The sequence below is a fragment of the Triturus cristatus genome, chromosome 5_1 (assembly GCF_964204655.1).
Source record: "Triturus cristatus chromosome 5_1, aTriCri1.1, whole genome shotgun sequence".
In the NCBI taxonomy this organism is placed as follows: Eukaryota; Metazoa; Chordata; class Amphibia; order Caudata; family Salamandridae; genus Triturus; species Triturus cristatus.
In genome coordinates this window covers 279,551,017-279,577,863 of record NC_140587.1, presented here as the reverse complement: position 1 = coordinate 279,577,863, position 26,847 = coordinate 279,551,017, and positions in this window count along the sequence as shown.

Sequence of the window (26,847 nt, the reverse complement as noted above, 5' to 3'; positions counted from 1 at the left end):
CATGGCTTATTAAAGATAAGTTAAAATAAAATATTAAAAAAAAATAAAAAAAAATAAAAAAATTATCCACACTCTCTCTACCCCGTGTGCAAATGGTGCCCGAAGGGCACCATTTGTGCATGGCTTATAACATATACGAAAAATTAAAATATTACCTTTCAAAACGAAGTGCATCATATGTCCTCCATGTGCGCACGGTGCGCGAAGCGCATCGTGCGTACATGGCCCATCTAGCGTAACGTGGGCACGCGGTGCGCATAGCGCACCGCGTGCCCACCGTGCGTGCACGGCACTAACTGCGTAAAGTGGGCGCGCGGTGCGCGAAGCGCACCATGCGCGCACGGAACGAACTGCATGGCAAATTCCCACCCATATTGTTGAAAATGTATAAGCTTACCTTTCACAGCGCATCGTATAATATTTCCTCCTTGTGCGCACGGTGCGCGAAGTGCATCGTGCGTACATGGCCCATCCACGGCACTAACTGCGTAAAGTGGGCGCGCGGTGCGCGAAGCACACCGCGCACGGAACGAACTGCGTTAAGTGGGCGCGCACGCCACGAATGGCGTAAAGTAACTTAGCATTTAAAAAAACGTACAAATTCACTGAAAAAACCATAGGTTTCACACACGTTATAGTTAGGAATTAGCATTTAAAAAACCTTGCAAATTCAGTGAAAAAACCATAGGTTTCACACATGTTATAGTTAGCTGGACATTTCACTCGTAAAAAGCCAATGAAATTCCCCCGTTATAGTTAGTGCAGGCAACTATAACTCACGTGACCGCAATCCTCTGCTGATGCTAATACTGTATTTAGACACTTATTTGCCCATGTCTTCTTCCATTACATTTTAGCTATACATAGATTACAAATATTTTTTTTTCATAAAGACACATATGTCATCAGCAGAGGATTGCGGTCACGTGAGTTATAGTTGCCTGCACTAACTATAACGGGGGAATTTCATTGGTTTTTTACGAGTGAAATGTCCAGCTAACTATGACATGTGTGAAACCTATGGTTTTTTCACTGAATATATATATATATATATATATATATATATATATATATATATATATATATATATATATATATATATATATTACCTACTGGCTGTCGCCAGTAGGTAGTTATAGTTAGGACCACGTTTCCATAGGAAATCCGCAACATTCTATTTTGAATAACTTTGGCGCCGGTCGACGAATCCTCGCAAATTTTTCAAAATAGGTGGGGCGCTACGCTCCGCTCCTTCCCTGAAAGTCTCGGGGGGATTCGTCAAGCGGGGGCTGAGATAAAAGGGGGGTCCCAAAACGCGTTTTTCCCATGCATTTTTCCATAGGACCTTTAGACAGGGCTACAGCCCGAACGGCTGAACAGAATTACTAGAAATTTGGCAGAGAGGTAGTCCTCAGGTCAAAGAAGTGCCTTTTGTAGGTTTGGTGTAAATCTGTTCAGTAGATTCTGAGAAAATAGCCTTTAAATCAATATATATATCTGAGCCAGCTTACGGTGCGCTTACGGTACGCTTACCGTACGCGTACGGTGGCGTGCGCGAGCGCGATTCTGATTGGCTCTTAGATCTTAGTAAACATTCGAATCGGCCGAAACCAGGAAGCGGCGGCCGCCATTTTCTCTCTCGCACTGAGAGTGATGTTTAAAATCTAAAGCACAAAAACATGTAAAGGGGCTGTTTAGACAGCTCCCACACACATAGCAATGTTGAGGGAGTCCCCAAAGATCCCCCAAGGCCAAAAACGGAATTTTTATTTTTTCGCTAATTTCGCCGATTACGCTTACTGTACGCGTACGGTAAAAAATTATAAAAAAAAAAACAAAAATCCACACTCTCCCCACCCCATGTGCAATTGCCAATTGTGCATGGCTTATTAAAGATAAGTTAAAATAAAATATTAAAAAAAAATAAAAAAAAAAAAAAAAATTATCCACACTCTCTCTACCCCGTGTGCAAATGGTGCCCGAAGGGCACCATTTGTGCATGGCTTATAACATATACGAAAAATTAAAATATTACCTTTCAAAACGAAGTGCATCATATGTCCTCCATGTGCGCACGGTGCGCGAAGCGCATCGTGCATACATGGCCCATCTAGCGTAACGTGGGCACGCGGTGCGCATAGCGCACCGCGTGCCCACCGTGCGTGCACGGCACTAACTGCGTAAAGTGGGCGCGCGGTGCGCGAAGCGCACCGCGTGCTCATTGTGCGCGCACGGTGCGCGAAGCGCACCGTGCGCGCACGAAACGAACTGCGTTAAGTGGGCGCGCACGCCATGAATGGCGTAAAGTAACTTAGCATTTACAAAAACGTACAAATTCACTGAAAAAACCATAGGTTTCACACACGTTATAGTTAGGAATTAGCATTTAAAAAACCTTGCAAATTCACTGAAAAAACCATAGGTTTCACACATGTTATAGTTAGCGGAAATTTTACTGATAAAAAACCAATGAAATTCCTCCGTTATAGTTAGTGCAGGCAACTATAACTCACGCGACCGCAATCTTCTGCTGATGACATATGTGTCTTTATGAAAAAAAAATATTTGTAATATATGTATAGCTAAAAATGTATGGAAGAAGACATGGGCAAATAAGTGTCTAAATACAGTATTAGCATCAGCAGAGGATTGCGGTCGCGTGAGTTATAGTTGCCTGCACTAACTATAACGGGGGAATTTCATTGGTTTTTTATCAGTAAAATTTCCGCTAACTATAACATGTGTGAAACCTATGGTTTTTTCAGTGAATATATATATATATATATATATATTCACTGAAAAATGTCATTTGAGATGTCATGAGTGATGTCACTGACCATGTCATGAGTGATGTAATATGTGACGTCATCAGCAGTGCATTGCGGGCGCGCGAGTTATAGTTAGCTGAACTAACTGTAACGGGGGAATTTCAATGGTTTTGTATGAGTGAAAAGTCCAGCTAACTATAACGCCCCTGAAACCTATGTTTTTTTCAGTGAATTTCTAAGGTTTTTTAAATGCTAATTCCTAACTATAACGTGCCTGAAACCTATGGTTTTTTCAGTGAATTTCAAAGGTTTTTTAAATGCTAATTTCTAACTATGCCTAGAGAGATAGGACATGTGAAGAAAGAAGAAAAAACGCACAGAAAGAAAAAAAAGATATGGAGAAAGAAGCAACAGAAGTCCTCAAAGACGAAGAAAAGTGCAGGAAGAAGGATAACGTGCAGAAAGAACAAACAGAAGAGCAGAAAGAAGCCTTGTTGCAAAATCATCCTGTACCCCCAACTTTTTCAGATGGAGACTGGTGGTAACTGAGTCTGACTTACCAGTCCTAGAACCAGTGCTATGTTAAAAGACACTCAGAATACAGTGAAAACACCTACATAAACTAGGGAACACTATGCGTTGGGGTCCCCCTGTGATTAGCATGACCTCCTCTGTAAGCCCCTAGTATATAATAGGGGAGGGGATTAAAACTATCTTTTAAAACTCGCCACAGGGCGTGTTTGCACACGTCAACTCAGGCCCCGTCCCCTCCCTTCCCCACTGTGTAAACACGCCCTGTGGCCGTTTTAAGTTGGGAGATTAAGTCACCTTAAATCCTGAGGGTCCCTAGGGTCCATCTAGACCACTAGGTACCTCCAGTAAGCGCCACAGAGCTGCGTTGCAGAGAGATGTAAAAAGGGGCACGGCCTAGACCACCTCTCTGCAACGCAGCACAGTGGCGCTTACTGGAAGCACCTGGTGGGCTAGTTGGCCCCCAGGGTCCCTCAGGATTGAAGGGGAATTATTTCCCCAACTTAAAACGTGCTACAGGGCGTGTTTGCACACGTTACCTCAGGCCCAGTCCCCTCCCTTCACCACTGTGTAAACACGCCCTGTGGCCATTTTTAGTTGGGAGATTAAGTTCATTTGAATCCTGAGGGTCCCTAGGGTCCAACAAGCCCACTAGGTACCTCCAGTAAGCGCCACAGAGCTGCGTTGCAGAGAGGTGTAAAAAGTGACAATATAGCCCACTAGGTACGTACAGTAAGCACTATTGCAGAGAGGTGTAAAAAGGGGCACGGCCTGCACCACTTCTCTGCAACGCAGAGCAGTGGCGCTTACTGGAAGCACCTGGTGGGCTAATTGGCCCCCAGGGTCCCTCAGGATGGAAAGGGAATTATTTCCCCAACTTAAAACGCGCCACAGGGCGTGTTTGCACACGTCACCTCAGGCCCCGTCCCCTCCCTTCACCACTGTGTAAACGCACCCTGTGGCCGTTCTAAGTTGAGAGATTAAGTCCCCTTGAATCCTAAGGGTCCCTAGGGTCAAACTAGCCAACTAGGTACCTCCAGTAAGCGCCACAGAGCTGCGTTGCATTGAGGTGTAAAAAGGGGCGTGGCCTCAGAACACCTGTCTGCAACGCAGCTCCCTGGCGCATACTGGAGATACCTGTTGGGCTAGTTGGCCCTCAGGGATCCTCAGTATTGAAGGGGAATTAATTCCCCAACTCACAACTGGCCAGGGGGCGCGTTTGTAGAGTGCTGCAAGGAGGGGCTTGTCCTCCGGCGCGATGCCTGTCTTTTATTTATTTTATTTTATTAAGAAGGACGGCTGTGTGGCCCCCCTTCTTTTTCTAATTTATTGGCCCTGGGGACTCCATCCCCCAGGGCCTGCACCCTAATTTTTTTTGTTGCAAAAAATTTATTAGGAAGGGGGCCGCGTGGCCCCCCTCCCAAGGCCTTAATCGGCCCCGGGGACAGCAACCCCCGGGTCATGGCCTTTTTTTTTTTTTTAATTCTTTAGGATGGGGGCTGCGTTGCCCCCCTCCTCAGGCCACTTATGGCCCCGGGGACCCCATCCCCCGGGGCCGGCCTTTGTTTTTTATTATTTTAAAAAATATATATTTAGAGAAACACCTAGGACATGCTGGACAAACCGTATGTACCTATCACCATGACGATTTGCGTGATACTCATTAAAAGGCGACTATGCATACAATGAATCCACATGGGATGTATTTACACCGCTACTGAAGCTCTGACATGTCTGACGCCCTACCGTGCCTAATCCCGGCGCCCCTGCCGGTGGGTACTCTCAAAGTAGACACCCTTGTCTTTTATTTATAAAAACATGGGTAGCTATTGAGGGGCACATTTAATACACACGCACACCAAGCCATTCAAAGGGGATTCGACAAAAATTCGACCAAACTGTGCAAGAAACCCCCCTCACGGTTAATAAAACACACATCCACCGCCGAATGTGTAATACTTTTTATTTTACTCTCTGGAAAGGAGACAAACCTCACTTGAGAGTCACAGCGTGCTCCTGGCTGGGCCCAATGCTGTGTTATACCCACCAGTGCCCGCCGAGTGCCACACACCTCTGTGTTGTATTCCACCAGCTAGTGCGTATGCTATGACACTTTCTAGCCCATGTGCACTGTAACACCACCCCGTGAATATGTCATGCCACACTTGCCTTCACACTGGTTATATTGCCCCATCTAACGTGCCTTCCTCGATGCCTATGTAATAACGCACAGCGCTATGCCATACATATTACAATCTGGGATCCATATCTTTGTCACAGTGCATATGCAACGTTACACTCCCCAGCACATATTTTATATTACAACTTTAGAGACTAGTTAGGTTACACAACACTGCCCTGTGCATGCGCTAGTGCCTGTGCTATCTCGCGCTCTCCAATGAATCTGTCATACCGCACAATGTATTGCATATTATATTTCACGCCCTGGTTCATCTTATATCACACTTTTTGATGCATAGTTTATACCATATACTATATCTAGTTTTCATTTTCAGTTTTACTCTCAGGACTATATTCTACATAACACTGAGTCCATCTACCCTTTTCACGGGCATTACATTTTGCGATGGGGGGTGGAGGGTCAGGGGATGTTTCTGCTAAGTGAGCCTGGAGTCACAGTCACAAACGTCCTCTTCTTCCTGAATAAAAGTGAGATTATGATGCATACTTGTCCATATTTTAAGAAGTTCGCACAGACACACATTTTAAAAACAATAAAGTTCCTAATACCCACCTTCTCTGAACAGCTAGCTTGCTGCCCCATCCACTTACTCCCTATCCTCTGTGCCATGGACTAGCCTCCTCCCTCCTGCCATGCATGGTCTGATGTGCTGCCACTGCCCTCCATTTAGCATGATGTAACAGTCCACTCCTCCTGCCCTCCATTGCCCAATTCTATGGCCCATCATTGACCTCCTACTTAGCCTCTGTGCTAAGCTTGCTGCCTCTATTCTCCTTCCCTTGCCCTCCGATGTCTTTGTGCATGCCCCTGCTCCATCCTTTTTGCCCACCATGTTCCATGGACCTGCCACTCCTATCTACTCTGAGTGTTCTGTTGAGCTGTCACTCCCCTCCCACCTGCCTAGCATTGTCAGATGACTGTAACCTGTCCCTGCCACCTCCACCCTGCCTGTCCACATGCCATGCCCCTATCCCCTTCTTCCTGTCCTCCATGGTCCATTTTACTGCCACACCCTTTTGCCCTCCCTGGTCTGTTGTGCTGCAACTGCTCCTCCTGCCTGCCCCGCGTGGTCTGTTGTGAGGCCCCTTCCCCTGAACTCTCTTGTCTGTGCCCAGGTCCTGACCCTCCCTTCTATCCTCCATGGTCCTTTGTGTATACCCCTGCACCCTCCTTCTTGCCTATCATAGCCATTGTGCTGCCACTAACCCTCCCGCTTGCCATGCATGGTCTTCTGTGCTGCCATGGCCCCTCCCACCTTCCCTGTGTGGTCAGCTAGCTGCCCCTGACCCCCTCCCACCTTCCCTCCGATGTCTGTGTGCATGCCCCTGCTCCATCCTTTTTGCCCACCATGTTCCATGGACCTGCCACTCCTATCTACTCTGAGTGTTCTGTTGAGCTGCCACTCCCACCTGCCCAGCATTGTCAGATGACTAACCTGTCCCTGCCACCTCCACCCTGCATGTTCACATGCCATGCCCCTATACCCTTCCTCCTGTCCTCCATGGTCCTTTGTGCATGCCCCTGCACCTTCCTTCTTGCCCATCATAGCCATTGTGCTGCCACTAACCCTCCCGCTTGCCATGCATGGTCTTCTGTGCTGCCATGGCCCCTCCTACCTTCCCTGTGTGGTTAGCTAGCTGCCCCTGACCCCCTCCCACCTTCCCTCCATGGTCTGTGTGTATGCCATCATAGTCTCATTGTTGCTCTCCATGGTGTGTCTTGTTTCTAGTGCCCATCCTGCCTGACCTCCATGGTCATCTTGCTTCTCCTGCCCTGCCCCCTTGCCCCCAGCCCTCTGTTTCCATGTGCAGACCCCTCCCTCCTGGCTTGTCTGTTCCATTGTAATGCCCCTGATCCGTCCCTCCTGCCCTTTATGGTCTGTTATGCTGCAGCTTTCTCTCCTATCTGTCAACTATGGTCAGCTAGCTACCATTGCCTCTTTCCCCTCTGTTCTCTGTTGTTCATGTGCATGGTCCTGTCCCCTCCATATTGCTTTCTATGGATTGTTGTGCTGCACTCCCGTCCCGAATGCCCTGTGTGGTGTATTGTGCTGCTGCAAACCCTGATGCCTGCCCTGTAGGGTCAGTTTGGTGCACCTCTCCATGTCCCTCCTGTCCTCTGTTATCCGAGTCCATGTCCCTACCCCAATTCCTCCTCCTGGGTTACAGTCAGACTACGTACCCAGAATGCATTGGCAAACAAAAAGTCCCATTTGGGCGGGGTTATGTTAACAAAGTCGACACAGCTGCCTGAACTTTGAATGCTGCCAGTGATCAAGGGCTGTTGGCCCGAAACATGTTTGGCAAATCTGTTGGCAGGGAGAGCGCAACCTGTCTGCTACCCACAATAAACATAGGAGAAATTCTCAACTGAGCTGGTGTTTCCTTGCAAGGCGACTTGATTCTTTTCGGGATATTTTGCGGCGAAGCCTCGCCGCGGAGATGCCCCGCCACATATCCAGTGGACCTGCAGTGCTATGACGAGTGGCACTACGTGGAGTTGTGAATACCAGTCTTTGGGGGTCAAGGTAATAGTGGACAACGCTGGGTTCCCCTGCCACTGGACCCACTTGGGGATTATTTTGGCACAAAGTACTGTTCAGCAACCATCTGGTTACAGTCAGACTACGTACCCCAGAATGCATTGGCAAACAAAAAGTCCCATTTGGGCGGGGTTATGTTAACAAAGTCGACACAGCTGCCTGAACTTTGAATGCTGCCAGTGATCAAGGGCTGTTGGCCCGAAACATGTTTGGCAAATCTGTTGGCAGGGAGAGCGCAACTTGTCTGCTACCCACAATAAACATAGGAGAAATTCTCAACTGAGCTGGCGTTTCCTTGCAAGGCGACTTGATTCTTTTTGATATATATATCTATATATATATATATGCGATTCTGCTGCTTACTCTCCTCCCAAGTCCTCGGGATACCAAAGCAGGCACGGACCACGATTCAGTGCAAATTTCTTTATTGCTTGCTCAGTCGGCCATGACGCGTTTCGGTCCCTCCTGGACCTTGATCACATGACAACGCTACTAGGCTTCAACCGCCATTTTGTAGTTACAAAAAGTGCAAAGTGCAAAGTGCAAAGTACAGCATGGAAAGCGACAAAATACTTCCGATTCATTACTCTTTGGAATAAGGGTTACGTGAGAATATAGTTATTTAGTAATGTTGTACCCTGGACATAGAGAGAAATCCAAGCAATCTGGTACCAGTTTGGAAATTGCTATTGGATGCTTAAATGCTCGTAATTTTAGCAATTTGAAAAAACTGTAAAACACATAATGATGACTAATCGCATCTTAGTGTAAACAAAGCTAATTCCTAAAATTCTCAGTATAGCTCTAAAATTTCATAAAAACAAACATATAACCATATTCATCTACGAATTTCCATAAGAAGTTGAAATCTGTCATTTTTAAAACGTAACAGCATAAATGCAACGTAACATCTTAGTAGGTAAAAATGACACTTAAAATCGAAAAATTACTGAAATGTCGCTTAACCCTCCGTTGCTGTTAATAAAACATGATGTGACTTATCGTGTAAAATAAGTGTGTAAAAATGGTAAAAAGAATTCAGTAATTTAAAAATTGATCAGAACATAGGCAGGCCATCAAGAGACAGCGAATGGCAGTAATTATCTTGGTTATATTGCAGACACAGTTCACCTAAAAACTAGAAACTAGATAAATATGTATATAAATATGTACCAAATATAAAACTATATAAATATATAAATATGCATAAATATATAAATAATTAAATAATTAAAAACATTTGCATACATATTATATTGAGGAGGGAAAAGTAATTAAGACTGATTATAGCCCGAGTTATATACTATAACAGCAAAATAAGCTGCTCAAAGTCAGCACCTTAGATATTGTGTCTTTGACCCAACTAAATGCAGGTGTAAAGGTCCTCAGTGGCATTGAGTCCTCCCGGTATCTTGCTATCGAGATTTAAAATGTAACGGGTTTCTAGTTTCCGTAATGTATTCTCCCTGTCTCCTCCTCTTCTATTCTTAGGTACTGCGTCAATCAGATAGTATGACAGGTATTTGGGATCACTATTGTGTTTTTCTTGAAAATGTCTAGCGACAGGGTAAGAGGGATCTTTGTTGTTAATCGCTCTTATATGCTGTAGTATTCTTTTATTGGCCGGAAGTTTTGTGCTGCCTACATATTTCAAATTGCAGGTGCACTCTAAAACATAAACGGCGTAGTCCGATTTGCAATGCAGAGGTTGTTTTATTTCTATTTCTCTGTCACTGAAGGGAGTTTTGAAAGTTTTTCTGCTGGTGCCATAAATACAAGCTTTACAATTTTTACATGGCATAAAACCCTTTCTCTGAGTGAGCCAATTAGTAGGTTCTGTCACCTCAGGGCAGTTTGTAACTAAACTATTACTCACTGAAGGTGCTTTTCTGAATGTTAAACCTAAGCTTTTTGGTACCAGTGGTCCTATTATTGGATCATCTAGCACTATTGGCCAGTTACGCTGCATAATGTTTCTGATAGTTTTATGTTGTAAGTTGTAGGTAGTAATCAGTCGTAATTCATTATTGGAATCCTTTTTAGGTTTAGTGACCAACAGTTCCTCCCTTTCTAATTTTCTCGTTTTAGCAATGGCCAAATTTAAGGTTTTTTTGTTATAGCCTCTGTCTAAAAATCTTTTTTTACATTCCTCTTGTGCTTTTTGTAGATCGGACATACAACTACAGATGCGTTTAATTCTTAACATTTCCCCATAGGGGATACTATTAATCAGGTGTCGTGGATGGAAACTAGACGAATGTAATAATGAATTTCCTGCCGTTAGTTTTCTGAAGAGCTTAGTTTCCAGTTTGCCATTATTCACATAAACCTCCACATCTAGAAAATTAATGTTGTGATTGTCAATTGTAGCCGTAAAACTTAAATTGATTTCATTCGTGTTTAGGCTAGTAACAAAATTGTGGGCCTCTTGAATCGGTCCATCCCAAACCAGAAAAATATCATCTATATATCTGTATAATAGTTTGACATGGTTTTCCACTACAGCACGGTGCTCAGCGCCAAGGACCAGCTCCTCCCACCAGCCCATGTGGAGACATGCATAGCTGGGGGAGAAGCTGGCCCCCATCGCCACGCCCCGCGTCTGCTGGTAAACAGTTTTGTCAAATAAAAAGATATTATTATGCAGACAGAATTGGGTCAGATCACTTATCATCATGTTATGTGCAGAAAGTCTTGGTTTCCCTTTCCCAAGAAAATGTTCCAAAGCTCTAATGCCATCTCTGTGTCTTATACTCGTGTATAAGGACACTATGTCCAAAGTCATTAGTAGATAGCTGTTCTGCCATTCGAAGTTATTTATTTTCTGCAGGAAATCACTGGTGTCCCTTATGTACGTGGGTAATGCTTGTACTAGTTCCTGTAGAAAAAAGTCAATATATTGGCTGGCATTTTCTAGTAAGCTATTTTGGGCCGAGATGATAGGTCGACCCGGTGGATTCTTGACATCTTTGTGTACTTTAGGGATAAAGTAGATATTGGGCAGCATAGGATTATCTTTGTGGATGAATTTGTATTCGTCCATAGTTAAAGTTCCTGCACACTTCCAAGCCAATAGTTTACCATAGAAATCATTTTGGATTGCCTTGACTGTGACCCAATTGCTAATTTTGTAGCAGGTTCTGTCATTTAAATGGGATGATGCCTCTTTCATATATTGTGTTCTGTCCCATAAAACAATGTTGCCTCCTTTATCTGCACTTCTGACGATCACATTTTTGTTACTTTGTATTTTTGACAATAATCTTTTGAGCTGTCTGTCTTTAGGGTGCCATTTAGATTTGCTTTGCATCACCTTGTAATTAAGTTTTTTAATTTCATTCACAACTTGGTCATTAAAAATGTCAATACTATCCCTTGGTATTATGGGATTAAACGTAGATTTTTGTTTGAAAGTTGTTGCTTTTCTGTCCACTGATAATGCCACAAGTTCCGGGGAACCCATAATTTCATTTGATTCATCCGAATTTGAAACTTGGCTAGTATTTGTTGCTGTCCTCATCGTGTGATTGTCATTCTGCAAATCGAGTAAAGTTTCAAGAAGAAAATCCTCCGATGTTTGAGAAATTTCCACTATGGATGCTTCTGCCGCTTTCGTTTTCTTTTGTGTATTTACTTTGTTTGTTTGATTTTTTTGTTTGTTCTGACGTTCATCGTCTTCATTTGATGCTTTTGCTTTTAATTCATGGTATTTTTTTTAATTTTAATTTTCTTATAAATTTGTATACATCCATTCTGGTATTGGCGTAATTGAAATTGGATTCGGGACAGAAGGAGAGACCCAATGATAGGATTTGTTCTTCTGCTTTGGAAAGGGAGATATCTGTGAGGTTTATGATAGTTTTGACTGAGTTATCATCTAGTTGCGTTTCCACCAACCTCTCCCTCTCCCTCTCCCTCTCGTTTGCTTGCTGTTTGTTGGCCGCTCTGTTGGCCTTTCTCCTCTGTCTACGTTTGTGGTTCCGCCTCTTCCTCTGGCATTCTCTTGAGTCCTGGGGCACAGGGTGGCTCTCCGTTCTTCCACTAAAAAATTCATTCATTTCCTCCCCTGGTGATAAGTTGGGTGCCACTATTTTTGGGACTAGGGGTTGACCATCTAATTCCGCCTCACTTTCCAGATTGGAACTGAGATCCGAAGTGGATACGGATATATGGGTAGCTCTATGCATAGATAATTCATTTCCCATACCATTTTGTTGGGTCATTTTCTTTGTTTTCATTATATCGTATTTTTTTGAAAAAGTAAAGATGCGGCCTGACTCATAGTCAACTCTGTCGCGATGAAATTTGAAAGCTTTTCGTTCCTTGATTATATCTTCTTCCCGTTTTAAACGTGCTTTCATTTCCTCTCTTAATTTTTTCTCCTCATCGCCTTTGTTCATTTGTTTAATTTCATCGTTCAGAGTCTCTATTTTTTCTTGTAACGCAAGTGTATGGCTAAAAGTCCACGTGGATGAGAAAGATGTGTAATCCTTCCATGAGGTATGCTACCATTATAGTGTACCCAAAATAATGTCTGACAGAAATATTGATTCCTAAATATCATTTTGAAAAATCTTACTCCACTACAGTTTGTAAACAACATTTAGGACACAATATGTCTATCAAGCTCTGTTTTTGGAAATGACATTGAACTTTGCCTGCCCTTTCGAGAATCTTTCCACCAGTGGACTCGAAGATCTTTAAGCCCACTTCAAGCACTCCACAAACGAACGATGAATTGTGCGGCTATTTGACAGCAGAGCACGATGCTCTGGTCAGCCTTTGCCCTTTGTTGCAGACATGACAACTGGATTATACGGTCCTTGTTACTCTGCTTCATAGACACTGTAAATGTCTGGAGGACAGAACATCTTCCCACAGTTAGCCTATATCTTACACAGGGTCTGCTCTCTGCTTCCCCCCTTCGTGTTGTGCTGGCCATTGCCAGGGTCGGAACAGTGGTGTAACGAAACTTGAGGGGGTCCCCCTGCAAAGTGCATGGAAGGGTCCCCTTCCGGACTTACTCAGATTCGGGAGCTCTCAGGCCAGGGTACTGCGATGAGGGGGGCCCCTGGAGCTCCGGTGCCCCCCTCGCACTGCAGGGCTGCAGAGGCCTTTGTTACGCCACTGGGTCAGACTCAGACAAAAATAAAAGCCACCCCCCATTAGCGAACCAGATAGCTAAAAAAGTGTCCCACATTTGCAAATCTGGCCACTTCAGAACTAGTAAAAGCAGCTATATGGTTATTTTGCAAGGTATGGGAGACTACCTGCATTTAACTAAAGCCAGCCCATATGGCCATTTAAACAGACCTACAAACTGCAAAAAACAGCCCACACGCTGATCTGTCAGGCCAGCCCAATGGGCCCTGCCTGATTGCACTACAGACCAGTCCAACCCGAGCCACTGTTTAGCAACTTAAGTCCACAGCTAAGAAGTATAGTTGCAATTAGCAGCTCACTGACCAGTTGTTCCAGCCACTGCTGTGATGTCCAGAAAGCCAGGAGGGAAACTGGAAACCCATGAGGGGAGCTGTGGGCCTAAAAGAAAAACGTCAACATTTGAATATACCTTGGGCTTTGTTTGTTCCTGGCTTTTTCCCCTACCTACAAAGCAAGGTAATTACTGACCCATCCAATCAGCATTAGTATTTCTTGTGCACATTTTAAGGAAATTCTAAGCAGCACCAGTCCAGAGAAATATTTGCCAGATTTGTAAGAGTGGTTCAACTTTTTCTTACCATTGTTGATTTTAATCTCTCTTTCGAAGCCTAGGTTTCGGAACCCGCAAGAACCTGCTTCTGGCTGCTATAATGCCTAAGAAACATTCTGCGTACATTGATTCAGATCATCATGCTACAGTAATTGTGGCCAATCGTCGATTAGATTTTGGTAATGCCATCTACCGTGTTCTGTCTGATAAATAGCTTGACGTCTCCAGTTGGTTCAGGATGCTGCTGGCCAACTCCCAACTGGATTGAGGCGTTTGGAACATATTTACCCTCTACTTAGGTCTCAACATTGGTTAGCAATTAGGAAGAAAATATTTTAAAGTCTTGTTCATTGTGAATCCTATTCTTCACTCTTCTACCGAGCATTTATGGCAGCAAAATATTGCTGCTATAGCCCCACACAAGAGCTATATTCCTGTGAGAAAATTATATTGGATATCCCAAAGAGGAACACCATGACATTTGACAATAGATTTTTTTCCAACGCCGCAGCATGGGGGTGGAAAGGTCTAGCCTTGACTTATGATCTGGTTCCATCTTGTTTGTCTTCCATAAGAAACTAGAGACTTATCTTTTTTAATTGGATAGTCTTTTAACCTGCTTTCCGCTGTGTATGTTCTTCGGTGTGTACATTTTTGCTTTTATGCGCTGTTGTCTTGTAGTATTACCTGTTGTGCTCACAAATAGAGTCAGGAACTTCAGAGTGTATGCAGTGATAAAATATAGCCTAACATAACATAACAGCTTGTAGCTGTTTGAATCACAGTGAGGAGAGGGAGTAGCACTCTGCAGTGGTCCTGCTGCTGTAACCTATCCAACAGAAGAGGCTACTGCAGTACATAATACTTAAGATAATAACCAGGAAGATAAAGAGCAAATCCCTAACCACTGCAGCCTGCATTGAGGATATCTCAAAGGAGAGACCAGGAGGTTAAGAATTGGAAGAGAAACATTCCACAACTACAAATGTGGTGTGCCTGCATCGTGGCTCATCCACCCAGTTCCATTCCTGACATTATGGGCATCCATTTCAGCCCTCTTCCGGCTAAGTTTGACAAAGAGGTTTTTGTTATCCACAATGTAGGACTTAGGATAGTGTCTCACCAGCTGTGATAAATTACATTCATCCCATCTAAGTTATCTCTCTAATCCCAATTTCCCAGTCCCATTTGGTAAGCCTGCAGTGTTTCCTTCTGATCATGCAGCTGTACCCGCCAGTTTATAATCCTGACAGCCACTGTCAAAATGTTTTTAACATGTGAGCAACATGATCCCCTTTTTGGGTAATGAGTGTAAGATCATTTTGGACCTCAAATAGCCTTCTCCTTTAAATATGCCCCCTTGAGGATACCAAATGCTGGGCTCCAGGTACATCAATAAACTGGATACCAAGACTTTGTAAACTGATAGACTGGGCCCTATTTTTTTTTGCTTACGACACTTGGTGGGTGCTTGATCTTGGGGATGGTGCATTTTTGCATACTTAGATTTTGGACCTATTTGTGGCCTTCTGGGGCCAAAACCAATACGTTTTCTAGCCTTGTACCAAGGGCCATTGAGATATTAGGGTAAACAGTAAACATGTCCTTGCAGATGCCACTGAAATTATGTAATTCTGTGGCAGCAGCATTTTGTTTTCCTAAATATGGATTTCCCACTTTGCCAAATAATCCAACTGCTGCAAAGTTTTCTGTGGCAGACCTTTTGCAAAGATTGTCTGTTCACCTTGTAGTTGCTGATTGATATGTTTAAGTGTTATACTGGTGCTACTGAGGGGAATGTTTTGAGGATCAATTTGTATTAAAATGTCAAAATAATAAAATAATACTGCCACTGAATAGCTTGGAATATATATATATATATATATATATATATATATATATATATATATATATATATATATATATATATATATATCCAGCTCATAGGGGAGTGTCCACAAATTGAGCCGCACTCACACACAAGGTACTTTTCCCCTCAAAGTTATTTATTGGTACAGGGGGCGTGCTGCCCGTAATTAAGACACCTGACAAACAGCCTGACGCGTTTCGATATCCATCTTCCTCATAGGCACACGTTGTCAGAAGGGTGCAGTAACGTCATAAATCCCATATTTGGCAATATCGTTTACCCGAATGGGTTGCTTTGTAATTTAGCACGTAGCCTTCTGGGAAATAGAGTCCTTTGACAATCCAAATGGGATGCACCCTCGATACGATGTCGGATGAAAGGCTCTCACATGAGCCCCGAGTCGCGTCGTCCCCATTAATCCATCCTTGTGCTCCACACGTGAAACTCGCTAGTTCTGCGAGCTCCGTGGCCCCCTGCCATGGGGTGGTGCAGGCCCAGCGGCAGGACGGCCGCTTAAACATCCAGCTCATAGGGGAGTGTCCACAAATTGAGCCGCACTCACACACAAGGTACTTTTCCCTTCAAAGTTATTTATTGGTACAGGGGGCGTGCTGCCCGTAATTAAGACACCTGACAAACAGCCTGACGCGTTTCGATATCCATCTTCCTCATAGGCACACGTTGTCAGAAGGGTGCAGTAACGTCATAAATCCCATATTTGGCAATATCGTTTACCCGAATGGGTTGCTTTGTAATTTAGCACGTAGCCTTCTGGGAAATAGAGTCCTTTGACAATCCAAATGGGATGCACCCTCGATACGATGTCGGATGAAAGGCTCTCACATGAGCCCCGAGTCGCGTCGTCCCCATTAATCCATCCTTGTGCTCCACACGTGAAACTCGCTAGTTCTGCGAGCTCCGTGGCCCCCTGCCATGGGGTGGTGCAGGCCCAGCGGCAGGACGGCCGCTTAAACATCCAGCTCATAGGGGAGTGTCCACAAATTGAGCCGCACTCACACACAAGGTACTTTTCCCCTCAAAGTTATTTATTGGTACAGGGGGCGTGCTGCCCGTAATTAAGACACCTGACAAACAGCCTGACGCGTTTCGATATCCATCTTCCTCATAGGCACACGTTGTCAGAAGGGTGCAGTAACGTCATAAATCCCATATTTGGCAATATCATTTACCCGAATGGGTTGCTTTGTAATTTAGCACGTAGCCTTCTGGGAAATAGAGTCCTTTGACAATCCAAATGGGATGCACCCTCGATACGATGTCGGATGAAAGGCTCTCACATGAGCCCCGAGTCGCGTCGTCCCCATTAATCCATCCTTGTGCTCCACACGTGAAACTCGCTAGTTCTGCGAGCTCTGTGGCCCCCTGCCATGGGGTGGTGCAGGCCCAGCGGCAGGACGGCCGCTTAAACATCCAGCTCATAGGGGAGTGTCCACAAATTGAGCCGCACTCACATACAAGGTACTTTTCCCCTCAAAGTTATTTATTGGTACAGGGGGCGTGCTGCCCGTAATTAAGACACCTGACAAACAGCCTGACGCGTTTCGATATCCATCTTCCTCATAGGCACACGTTGTCAGAAGGGTGCAGTAACGTCATAAATCCCATATTTGGCAATATCGTTTACCCGAATGGGTTGCTTTGTAATTTAGCACGTTGCCTCTTCTTGACACGTAATTTAGCTACTCGTGCAGCATAATTTGGTCCTGTGCTGCTCCACAATTTCAGTCACCACAGTTGTAGATAAAATGATATGCCATAGCACTGCAACTGGAATCTCTGCTTCTTTAGCTTGCTGTAATAAACAGAAAAAAACAAAAGGTAAAAATAATAAGTGGAATGTTTGAATTAATATCTGCCACTGGTAATTACTCTAGGGTCACATTCCATTCCACAATTTTTTGTTCACTATAGGGGGGGGGGTCAACCTTAAGTAAATCAGCCTTACTTGGCTCCAAATGGAGCAGTTGAAGCCCAACTTCGGGACCACGACTCTTCTAAACAGGTATAAAATACCCCTCGTCAATTTCAGCATTATAGGCATATCCCTCAAGCTTCCGAGTCTTGAGATGCAGTGATTTTGAAGTGTGTGTCCATTGAAATGAAGGGATACGAATATGCCTTTTGAAAGGTGAAAAACATTTTCATGGTAGGTGATTCCATTGAAGCCCGTGGGAGGCATTTTGCTTGCTTCTAGGGAGAAGATGAGTCCATGAGTGTGACACACTCAAATGAGGGCAAGTTGAGAGGGGTCCTTATTGGGCCTCATGTAATGAAGCTAACCAGAGGACTACCAACACATATAGAATTCTTAACCTGACAGGAGGGTGGGGTTTTGGACAACATGTGCTTCACAAATAAAAAAACAGCACTGTCCACAATAAAGAATTTGGAGAGCAGTATCTGACTTCTTATGAGATCCATGGACTGTAAGGGAACAAACATTCCACACCAGTGGTACATATGCACTGTACAATTAATTAGGGCTCGAATATAACAGGATCCGGCAAGATCTCGGATCCAGTAGTTGATAGTGAGTGAACTTTGGACCCAGTCAATCTTACACTATTGCAAACCTTTCTGTGTCCTGAATCTTTAAGTGTCTAAGCCCAGGGTGCTAAAACCAGGACACATGCTGCAATGCCTGCAGAGGATGAAGGAGAACTACCCAACTTTTTCCTTTACCACAGGGTCTGGCGCACTTAAAGGGCAGTCAACTGCTCCCCTTGTCTGGCAATGCTGGGTCGCACTTGTATGTCTTAGGGTCACAGCTAGAACCCAACACCATGATGCTAATCTCAGACAGATGCTCGTGAAAGCAAACAAAAGCAAGCAGCATGGCACTTCAAAAGTTGTTGAGAGATAAAATAAGATTTGAAAGCAGTTTTTGTCACTCTAGGGTTTGCGTGCAAGAGGTGTAGGTCTTTGCATGCCAATAAAGCCTGTAAGGTGTATATGTGTATGTAGTTACACTCATAATCATTTATTTAGAACTAAGAGCCTGATCTGTAGTTTGGCTGATGGAGTAGTGTCTGTCGGAATGGCGGAGGACATCACATCTGCTATCCCCCTGGTACTCTTCCCACCAAATGTAGAGATGACTGCTGGTCCTGTGGTCATCGCCGATATTGAAAGGAGCCGCAGTCACAGCAGTTCCTTTCAATGTCCTAAACGTTTGATGCATGTCTGCTGTTGCATTTGATAATCGTTGACCAAACTTTAAAAAAATAATTTGTTTTTCAAGGTAGGAATGTGTTTTTTGAAAAACCAAGAATGAATGCCCCCACCACTCCCTGGGAGGTTTCTCCCAGGCTGTGGAAGCAATTATTGTTTTTTTCCTGTCCCTCGCCACCAGATTTTCCATGGCGGTGATGGACAGGAAAAAAGACATTTCATCGTCCACCCTTAAAAGGTAGATTGGTGTAATGTCCTCCCTTTGATGGCCCTTACTCTGTCTGGCTACCGGAGAAAATATTTTGTCACTGAAACAAAAAGTAGCTCTGTCGATAGAATACTTAACCCCTTGCATGCCCGCCCCTTTCCCCGCCCAGTGCCGCGCCTTCCATTAGCGGGCGGAGTTCATGACGAGCTGGACTCGTCATGGGCACAGCGCCACCGCAGCCCATGACGAGTCCAGCTCGTCATGGGCACTGAAGGGGTTAAAGTCTGTTGGATTGTAAATTAGGCCAGCGGGCCAAGGGTTTGGTGGGCAAGGTAAACTGTTACATTTACAATGGATTAGCCCCGTCTGCCAAACTCTATATCAGAGCCATAGTTTTTATAATTGCCCATATTAAATAATTGAAACACAACATACAAGGTTCTAATCTAAACGTATGTCTTTTAGGTGATATGCAGGTCTTTGACGCATGTGCATAAGTGATTGAGATTTATTACCAGAATTGTACATGCAAGTAACACTAAGATCTCTGGAACAGAAACATTTACCCACTAAGGCTCCCTACATAAAATACAAGTCTATGACTCACACATTATACTGTGTAAGGAGTGCAATAACCATCAGTACAATTTTATGATGCTCCTAACTCGGGAACAGAGAATGCACACATATCTCTCCATCAACTGCATTAACCACCACAGCTAACGTGTAACTGCTATAAACTGAAAAGTTCTAACTAAATAAAGACCTCTGTCCCCGCAAAGAAAAAAACAAGTGGCGAGAGAGGTCACTACTGGGCTCTCTTTTTTTGTCCTCCATGGCTGCCTAGCCCCCTCCAGTTTAAAAATCTGTGAGCCATTAAATAAAGAAACTAAAAACCTGAACGACAGCCATAGAGGTGGTTCATGGCTGACCTGCAAAGTGGGAAGAAAGATGACCAGCAGCATGAGGATCAGATTAGAAGTAGTACTAGAATCGCCATGGGGTTTACTATAATGAAGACAAGTAGGTGGACAGGCAGGACTAGGACCATGAGGATCAGGGCCAAGAGAAGACCAGGAGGACCAAAAGGACCAGAGCCAGGAAGACAAGGACAAATGGACCAGGGCCAGAAGCAGCAAGACAAGGCGGATCAGAACCACGTGACCAGGACAATAAAGACCAGTCCCAGGAGGAACAGGACCAGGAGGATCAGGTCTAAGAGAATCAGGTTCTTCAAATGAAGAAGAACTGGGAGTTTATGAAGGTCCAGCACAATTGTTCCTAAGAGTGAATTGTAAATGAGGGTGTGCAGTTCCCATTAGACAACAGGAAAAAGAGAAAGGCAAGTCATAGGAAAAAGAGCTCCATATAGGAGTAAGTGCCCTCACACACCGAGAGAGAGGTGTCATGCTTCATCATTTGGGCATGCTCCTCGTCAGGCCGGCGCTGCAATGCCCGACGGGCACCCACTAGGAGACTCTTTGCCAGAGATGTTTTTTTGGATGCCGTGTGGTGAAGTGAGGGTGTGTGGGTTGTGTAGTGTAGTGTGGTGATTGAAAGTGTTTTAAATGAGTATAGTGATGCTAAATGTCAATTTTTTTAATGAAAAAGAGCACACTACCTCAACTAAAAACGTGGTGCTCAATTCAGATATAATGGTCTTTACTGAGCTCAACTCAACACATAGTAGAATATAGTGGTCAACATTGTTCTTGCCTCTGGCTGTCCAAAAGGATCAACATAATCCCTAATTTTGTACTCTTGTTTCCAGCCTTAAAAAATAATAATAATAACACCACTGACCACCACGGGACTGTCAATCTGTAGTAGTGCCCAAAAGCGCTACCAAGGACGGCACTGGGATAATCATGTTGTCCAGCCCCCACACTCTCTGCCATCAGTCTCATCCCTCCTCCCTCACCTTGTCACAGTCACACAGCCTCCTCTGCTCTCCGACGAGTCCTGGTTCAGACTTCGTGGTGGTGGTGGTTGTTCTCCGCGCTTGGCAGACAACCAACCAGCCCAGGCCAGTATCTAACCCCGGGGCCCAGCTAAACTGGGGTGGCATGGTGAGCAAAAGAATGATGGATTTAACCCAGATCTCTTGACTGGGGGTGAATGTTTTGATTTGTTCTGCATTCCGTCTATCAATTGTGTGTATTTTGCTTTCTTGCCCTAAGTGCGCAAGGTATGCCCAGACGTGGGTCCTGGGCTCACTGTGCCACTGGAATCAAGCTATTCTGGCTGATAAGGGGTGACACCCCGAAACCGGTCCTAGGATGCTTGTTTCCAGTCCAGGGAGGACCTAGCTTGGCAGTTCGGGCTGGACTGTTCCCATGAGACACAGGATCAAGACTGATTTGCATATGGCCAGGTCTAAACTGGGGTGGCATAGTGAGCAAAAGAATGATGGATTTAACCCAGATCTCTTGACTGGGGGTGAACGTTTTGAGTTGTTCTGCATTCCGTCCATCAATTGTGTGTATTTTGCTTTCTCGCCCTAAGTGCGCCAGGTATGCCCAGACGTGGTTCCTGGGCTCACTGTGCCACTGGACTCAATCTATCCTGGCTGATGAGGGGTGAAACCCCAAAACCGGTCCTAGGATGCTTGTTTCTGGTCCAGGGAGGACCAGGCTCAGCAGTTTGGGCTTTACTTTTCCCATGAGGCACAGGGTTAAGACTGATTTGCACATGGCCAGGTCTAAACTGGGGTGGCAAGATGAGCAAAAAAATGATGGATTTAACCCAGATCTCTTGACTGGGGGTGAATGTTTTGATTTGTTCTGCATTCCGTCCATCAAATTATTTGTTCTGTTGACAGGCTCTTTCCACCCTTGCTCTCATCCCTCTCTCACAAGCCTGGGCCGGCCACCACCAACCACTACAATCAGGCAGCAACCGATGACAGCTACCAATGGTAAGTGCTATCTGGATGCAATATGTTATGGTTCTAACAACAACCCCTGAAGAGTTCCTAGTATATCCAGCAATTTTCAGGCAGCAGTCAGTGTCAAGATTAATATCTCTGGCGATCAATCATCCTGCTGGAGAGATCAAGGTTTTGTCTAGTGAAAATTTTGACTCCTACAAGGTAGCGCAGAGGGTTAATATGCCTGCATCAAAGAACGTGAACCATGCAGATCACAGAACTGTACTTTATGTGCATAGCACAGTGACTTACTGCTTTTGCCACAGAGATCATTTTGTTACTGTGCAGTACATAATTTACACTCATAATCTAGGACAGTGAGCAATGAACTGTCATCAAGAGCTGCATGCAAACTGCATGGTTCAGGTTCGAAAGTTATGTTTCTTCCCAGTCTTTCATTATACTAATGTTGCTAAAATAGATTTGTTTGGGTAGAAATACATCCTTATTAGTAAATCCACCCCCAACCACTGTGCCACATTTTGAATCATGAGTTTGTGCTTCTCCAAGCCAGGCACTCTTAACAAATACCTACCACTATGGATAGCTTGAATCCTACACCTTGGAGTCCCCTTTGCCTTATGTAATATTTTCTATAAACTGATTTACACACGTATGATTCATTGTCTCTTTATGTGTGTGACGGATGTAAAGTGATCCAACACCCTCCAATGGTATGAGAGGCGCTATGCAACAAATGAAATACATGTGAGGGATGGGCTATGGAGTGATGAGAGTCACTGTTGGAGGGTGAATCACTAAAGGGCCCCAACAAAGAGTGTTGTATCCTGGTGCAATGTAAGATCATCATTTACTATGCTGTAAAACCTACCTCAATAGAATATATAATACAAAATATAATGTAGAGAGCACATTTTTGTCTTTTCTCAAATTTTCTTGGGGAGGAGAGCCCCCATGACCCGATTGTAGTGGTCAGGCACACTCACTCACTACTCAACGTACGGGGGTGGGGAAGGTAGAAGGGGCTGGCCTGACAAAATGTGCCAGGGCTGCTTTGGCTTCCCAGTCCGGTCCTGAAAACCGGCTAGACTTTACTACCAGGTTTCCTTATTGCCAAATTCTTTGAGGACAGAGGGGCATATTATCAAGCACGGCGATAAAATTATCGCCGCTTTGGCGGCAGAAAACTGCCGCTAAAGCGGCGATAATGGGCTTGATAATATGCCCTGGAGAATTCCAATAGAAGCCCATGTTGACCCCATAACACGGGCTTCAATTGGAATTCCATAGAGCATATTATCAAGCGCATTATCACCGCTTAACGCCGTTTGTTGATAATATGCCCCCACAGTTTGTCAAAAACGCAGAGACTTTCATCATGATGCCACAGGTCTGACTCGTCTCCCTTTCTACTGTACCACTTTTGGGGTCTCGGAGTACACCTTTTAGCACCCCAATTAACGTTAACATTACATATCAAAGTAGACAGGCCAGATTCCAGGTCAAGCATATTTACGTGACGTAACACGTCGGCAACAGTCAGCTCTCATGGGATAGTTATTTGTACATCTGTTCTGTCACTATGCTAATTAAAAAGAAATGTTCGGCCGCAAACTCTATTTCAATAGGTTTAGGGCATTAGGCGCTCCAGCTCCCAGCGGAGCTGCGTCACGGTGAGCTGGCAGATCTGATGACTCATGGTGACGGGGCCTGGCTCGCGCGGCCGCGGATCAGCTCATCTCACCTTGCACCGGTCTGATGAAATGAGCAGCAAGAGCCGAGCGCAGTCACGTGTCCCCAGCACGGGACAGGATCCTCCGGGACGCTTGTAAACACAAGGCCGATGCATAAACACTGGCGACCCGGCAGAAGCATTTAGCGTGCCTCGGGGGAAAAGAGTAAAAGCAGTGAGTCACCGGAGAGCGCAGGCTGCCGATCTAGGCCTAATTGAAAATAAAGGCATTTGCTGCTAAAAGAGCTGCTTTCTGTGTTACATCATGCGGGATTAGAGATTACGTTCTATTGAGAGAGATGTCACTTTCCAGAAGGAATACCTGCTCCGGAACCCACATTTTCTTAGTCCAAACCATGTCCACGTTATTTTTAAAGGCATAGGAGTACAAACCAGCCTCCCATCATGATGTTCACGGTAGAACGTGGTTTCGAATGCTGGCGATTTATATTTTGAAGCGGTAGTTGACTGGGATAGGCCTGCTGCCCGACACAGTGACGTAGGAAGGGTGTCATACGCCCTAATGCAAACATGGACTTTCATCCCCTGGTTTGGTGGCTGAATAACAGCTATAATGGGTGGTTGCAATGGGCCTGTCATACTCCTGTGCCCTGGTGCCACTGCACGTGCTGCACCACCGGCAGCTACCCTCCTAAGAGTTGTGTAAAAGCTCGCTTTGTAGTTGGAAGCCTCTATATCAGCCAGATAGCCCAAGAGGGAGGTCTGCTTTCTAAGGCCTTGTCGAGCTATGCTGTCCAAGAGAGCTTGCTGCCTCTGACTGAGGAGAAACTCATACATAATGAGTTACTGTGAGCTGTGCAGCCCCCTATACATCTGTACTGACGGAGGCCTTACAGAGTGCAATCAATATACAGGGGAAGCAGCCCTGCTGTATCTCTCATCATCACCAAGGGAGACGTATCCCAATGTATCTTTTTGCAGTCTATGGGCATTCCGTTACGGAGAGCTGTGTAATCTGAGAGGCAGCTCTGCTGTCTCAGTTGTTTGTAATTCCACATGCAAACAAAAATATACGGCAGGTTGACAGTCCCCATCAATGCCCGTCTGAGGAGAGGTCTCCGTGAGTTGTCTCTGTCAGCTTATTCAGCCTTTGTTAGGTTCAGAGACATCATACATATCCATTAGATTTAGACAACTAATACATTCACGTTACAAGCCTCTCATTAATGCCTGAAACAAAAAGGCTTCCTTCAGAATACATGTGTCGGGGACCAGACAGAAGATCTGCGCCTTGGGCAGCACAGCTCAGTGTGATGGCAAAGACGACACAGTCTTTCACGCCTCCTTAATTCCCTCCTTTATCGTTATTCATGGCACAAGCTGGTTAGATTCTCTTTCAAATCTGCCCCTCTTCCCAGATTGCCCCGAACGGCCATTATAAAACTCAGAAATTCCTAAAACCTACCAGTGGATTAATATTAGTGTTTTAACCATGTCTCTCTCACAAGCAAGGCGCTTTTTTGGTCTCTTGTGAGGTTGAATGTTGATAGGACGATAAAATGACCTTCAAAATGGTGTCCTATACAAACCTGATGTCAGAATAATTGTGTATAATTATAACAAGGTTATGGTTCAAGGTAATCAGAACTTGATACTTTTTTGTGATTTCTACTGTCCTATTCCTAAAGGTTTTCCAATAACTTAATTACTTCTCCCCATCTCTCCTGCACCTAAAAAACTCTCAAATATATAAAATGCTTCCCACGAGTAATGATTCCTAGAGGTGGGTGGAACTCGCAAAGTTTCCCTCTGCGGAATTCCGCGGAGTTACATACAAACCCCTTGAGATTCAACGGAGTTCTGGCAAGGGCGGAAAAATATGCACGTTGCACTACTCATGCTGCAATTTAGTGCCAGTAGCGCGAGCAGAACTGAAAAATCAGTGTGAATGGCACCATGCGTTGCGCAAGAGCGCACATCCATTCGAGTAGAAAATCCACTCAAGTGGCAGCAAATCTACTTGAGAAGCAGCCCTCTGACTGCGACCGACCGTGACCTCCCGCATTAGAAAAGGGCACTAGGGGATGCCAAATCTCGCTTAAGCTCGCATTTTTCCAGCCTCTCTGGAAATAAAATCCAGTATGCAGCAATTGGCGGGATTTGGCTTGAACTGTTCCACCAATTCTGTGGGCGGAATGATACATTCCGCTCTCCCATACTCATTCCTACAAACTAGCCTACATTATTACTCACTGATTCCTTCTCACAACAGCGTTCCCCCTTCTGAACTTCTCTCATATCCTCCTTGAGACGCCGCATCATTGCTGCAGATTATGTGAGGACGCCGACGGGTATGGACTGCAGTGATTTTTAAACTGGACGGGAAGAGGGAGAAGTCCCTTTGTGTTTTAAAGCCACTGAATATTAAACTTTAATCTGCAGTGATTTTTAAACATAGAGGGACTGCTCTGTCCTCCAGCCCTGTTTTAAAATCACTGCAAAGCACAGCAGTGCATGCTCCTCGGTGCCCTTACATACTCCGCAGCATTACTGCTGAGTATGTAAGGGTGCTGAGGGGTATGCACTGCAGAGTGCTATGCAGTTTTTTCAAAAGTTTTGAAACCACTGCATACCACTCGAGGGTGGCGCCCTTACATACTCTGCAATAATCACTGCAGAGTATGTAAGGGCGCTGAGGGGTTCTTGGCTGCGCCATTTTCTTTGTGTAAAATGTATCCGCATCCATTTTTGGATGCGCAGGTGCATTTTGCGCTAAGAAAATGGCACTAAATGCCCATGTCACCTTGTCGCGGAATTTTTATGTGATTCTACAAAATTGCGCTGGATTAAATTACGCCAATTACACCCACCCCTACTATTTTTAAGGTTCAGGGCTGCGTGTAGTTTAGCCTTAGGAAGGGCTTTTAGGATTCAAGAATGGGTAGAGTTTAGTGGTCAGGGTTGGGTGTAATTTAGACGTGGTAATGGGTCAGCGAATTAAAAGCATCCAAAGTAATTGTATACTAATGTATAAGATATAAATCTGAACTAAAACTGAAAGAAATACCTCTGACAAAATGTTTCTGAAAGTAAGACCTGCAACCCTTGTGTTTACAGTCTATAAAAGCATGCAAAAGCCAATTTAGAAAAAAGATATTCTAGGAATTGGTTCTATCAATTGATACATGCAATCTATCCTGCACATTTCCATGAAACTGATTAGACGGAAAGGTTTCT